The 3,922-nt window shown below is 56.8% G+C and overlaps 1 long non-coding RNA gene across 1 annotated transcript in view; it reads right to left on the minus strand.

Moving 5' to 3' along the window:
• Window positions 1-2,728, minus strand: part of LOC107157606 — a 5,582-nt gene extending 2,854 nt beyond the window's left edge. The window contains exons 1-4 of the long non-coding RNA XR_001505511.2: window positions 2,209-2,728; window positions 1,793-2,010; window positions 1,152-1,355; window positions 260-364 (exon numbers count right to left, since the gene is read on the minus strand). This is a non-coding gene — a long non-coding RNA (uncharacterized LOC107157606). The remainder of the gene's footprint in view (window positions 1-259; window positions 365-1,151; window positions 1,356-1,792; window positions 2,011-2,208) is intronic.
• Window positions 2,729-3,922: the final 1,194 nt, after the last annotated feature.

Genomic DNA, 3,922 nt, shown 5'->3' on the forward strand with positions numbered 1-3,922 from the left:
CCTTTCCCCACGTCCCCGCCCCCTCCTCCCCTCCACCTCCCTCCCCCATCCCTTTCCACCCCCCACTCCTCATCCCTCCTCCCCCTCGCTCCTCCCACCTCTCCTTCTGGATGCATCTGACCACCCCAGCTCTTCTCCCATCCCACCCCCACCCCATCCTCCTTCCTACTCCCCCCACCTCACTCCGCAGTCCTTGGTTCTGCACCTGACAGAGCAGAACATCCAGAAAGAACCACCACTGTGTGCCCACATCTCACACCTGGGATTCCTGGCTGTCCCTGGGGCTCGCCTGGCTCTCCTATGGCACGCTCTGGGGTCTCTTCTCCAGCCACCCAGCCTTGACTGCTCTCTGTGATGCATGGCGCTGGAGAGAGGGCAACCGTGGTAACCACCACTGGTCACCCTCCCAGGTGAGACCCACTTCCTGGCCAGGTGGCTACTCTCTGTGGAGTCTGGAGATGTCCTTCCCCATGTGTCAGAGCCCCAGCCAAGCTCAACTTGCCACCTGAGCCACCTGGTTCCTGCTGAGCTCTCCAGGGCCCTGGTCACTTCCCGGGGGACAGGCACCCGTGTGACACTCCCCAACAGGACAGTGCAGCTCCTGGAGGTGCCTCCCAGAAAAGGAGCGTCAGCCCCCAGGATAGACTCCAGTCCCTGCTCTGGAAGATGGACAGGGAGGCTGCTTGGAGGGTTCACCATCATGCCATTGGCTCAAGAGCAACCCTGGGCTCCAGTCTTCACTGAGCCACCTCATAGAGGGGGCCCAGGGCCAGAGAGGAGCTTGGGGACTCCCGTGGGGCAGCCCAGGCTCCAGGTCCTCTGTTGGGACAGCTCAGCTACAACTCAACAAAACAGAGGTCCCCCACAGAATCCAACTGTGTCTCTAGCTCCTGAAAGCAGGGAACCCCTCACCTGTCCACAGCTGCCAGATGTGGCCGAATCCCAGGTCACCCGGGGATGGTGCCACACGCGGGACTCAGCATCCAGACTCCTGCTGTGCTAGCCTCATGCCCGGCTGATGATCTGAGTTTTTTTAAGTCAGACTCTTAGCCCATTTCCGAGTGGTTAATGTATCCCTGATCCCTGTTCTAGGTGTCACTGCATCGGGGCTGGATGGGGAAGGAAGTGGCGTCATCTCCAGGAGCACTCACCACATCCAAGCCCGTGACCACGCAGAGATACAGCTGAGAAAAACATCAGGCTTGTGGGGCAGTCGGTGCCCGGGAGTCGGATGCCTCGGATGCTTCTTCTCACTTCCAGGTCACATTCCAGGAAACCGGTACGTGCTGCAGCAGGTACTACAGGAGGGCAGCAAGACCCCGCCTGGGAAAGCTGAAGCAGTTTCCATTTTGATCCTGGAGGAAAAAAAGAAAGAAATACCTGGGAATTGCCGTGAGGAATCCTGTCCCTTTGTCCCGGCATGAAGCCGAGAAATACTCAGGATCTAGAAAAACAGAAATCACACTGGAGGAGTTTTGCACTGGTCCCCTCTCTGTACCGGACTCGTGTATCTGTGCTCTTTCCTCAGAGATTGCCCACCCCTACTGTTTGCTTTTCCTTTTATTATTTCCCCAGAGACAGACCTGACTGCTGCCTCAACTTTGGAGAACTATCCATGGAGCCAAAGAAAGCAACCCTGAATCCCTGCCCTGCACTGGGCTCTGGATGTTATCCTTTAACAACATACAAAAGGAAGTCACCCTCAAGCATGTGGTCAGCGGGCACCCACTAGATAAGAGGCCTGAGTTAGAGTCCCTTCGGTGCAACACGTTACCCACACTCGGATGCTCACACAACGATCGTCCTTTATGTTGTTCGAGGTTCCTGTGGGCCAGGAGGTCAAGCCAGGGAGCAGCAGAGGGCTAGCTTTGCTCTGTGGGCACTCTGAAGGCCTGTCCCTCAGGTCTGGAGGTCTATGCTGATGGTTGAATTGGGGCTGAGACACCTCCACGTGGCCTCTTCTTGTGGCCTGGGCTTCCTCACAAGATGGCAGCTGGGTTTCAAGAACAACTGTTGTAAGAGCAAAAGAGCCGCCGTGAGACCAAGCAGAAACTGGAAGGACATTCAGGATCTAGTTATGAAAGGCACAGGTGGTCACCTCTGCCATATTCTCTTGAATGAGGTGGCAGCAAATGCCTGCCTGGGTCCAAAGTGAGCGAGCACAGCCCTGCCCCCCCCTCCACGGAGGATGAAATACACAGTGAGTACCTTGGAGGATGTCACCTATCCCAGTGACGGGCCACCAGGACCCTCTGTCCTCACGTGGTCAACGCTGCAGCTGCCATGCCTGTCGACCTGTTCGTGATTTCTCTTCCAAGTCCACTTCTACACCAAGAAAATCTGCTTGTTATGATTCCACCCAGCAAAGGGAGTTTGGCCTCGGGCCCGTCCTGCAATTGCTTCTGTGCTTTAAATTCACATCCGGAATTTAGAGAGGGGAGAAACATAGCCAGTGTCTTCAAGGTGGCCCCTCTTGGAATTATGGCTGAGCACTTTCTCCACTAATGACCGCTGACAATAAGTCGGAATTTCCCCCTCCCCCGCTTCCGGGGGAAGCTGTCATGACTAATTGCAGCGCAGTGTCTCAGGGACCAGGGCTGGTGGAGGCCACCCCACGGGACGGCCACCCTGGGCAGCTGCCTCTGCAGCCAGACAGGAGCTTGATCTGGGCCAGGCGATTCCCTCGGACCTCCCCATCTCCCTCCCCATCTCCACAGAGGGTCTGGCCATCGCGGTCCCCGCAGGGTGCGTATCAGGTGTGTGGCCCCGAGTCCCCCCCGCGTCTGTGTTGTTCCATGAGGCGATGAGCACCGCTCAGCAGATGCAAAACAAGCCAGGCCCCAGCTGACGAGGCTTTTCTGTCTGCCCACTAATTGCAGTTTTCAGTGAGCTGCGTCTGACCCCGAAAATTCCATTCTGACAGACTCTCTACCCGGCCCCCAGCTTCCAGCGCGGGAGTCCTTCTTTACTGCTTGTCAGTTTGTGGGATCGGGTAACACACAGGAGATGGAGGCTGCTTGCCGTGAGGTCAGGGCCAGGCTGCTCACCACCCTGCAGGCCTCTGCCTTGCCCAGGATAGACTACACAAGACCCTCAGCCAGGGCCCCACGGGGACACCACTCTGGCTCACCTGGCTCTGCAGAAGCAAGTCTGCGCGGCCCAAGGCTGACAGCACCGTGCAATGCTGAGATTTATGATTTCTCTCGGGCAGATTCTGATTTGCCTTGAAGAACCCAACAGAGGGGGCAGCTGCTGGCAAGAGCCACACGTGGGCATTTATCAGCTCTGCGGAAAACCCTCCAGGGACACACTCTGTTGCCAGGGGCCGGCTTTGAACTTGGGCTGCCACAGCTGGGGGAAGGTTTGATAGTGGGAAAACAACAAACAGCGGAGGAGGGAGGTCCTCAGGCTGAGGACGTTCGTGAACGTTCGGAGAGGCAGTTTCAGAACCAACACTGGTATCTAATCATCCCTCTTCTGAACAGTCGGCTTGCGCTCCGGGCTGGCTGGGAGCAGAAAGGGACAGAACAAGAAGCCAGGCGTGGAGATGGGCCGAGACACTCTGTTCTTTGCAGGACTTTGAACAATGACAAAGACATACCAAGAGCTCTCTAGGTTGACTCTGTCGGGAAGTGACACACCAGTGTAGGCTGCAGGAAAAAGAAAAAGAAAAGAAAAGCCATCCTGGGACTCAACAGCAAGGAGGGAGGTTGTTAGGCCCCAAACCCCACCTGGCTCAGCTCCCATGATCCTCTGGGAGCAAGAAGTGCTCAGACCTTGAGGCCTCACGGTGAACAGAAGCCTCTACCCTCCCGTTGGCCAGAACCCTGCAGGATGCCACTTTGACTTCTTAATTCGCTGCTTATTCTCAGGTATGCTGATAGGCACCTGTCACACGGGATTGGACACCAGGCACAAACAG

This window comes from Marmota marmota, unplaced genomic scaffold, assembly GCF_001458135.2.
Source record: "Marmota marmota marmota unplaced genomic scaffold, marMar, whole genome shotgun sequence".
Lineage (NCBI taxonomy): Eukaryota > Metazoa > Chordata > Mammalia > Rodentia > Sciuridae > Marmota > Marmota marmota.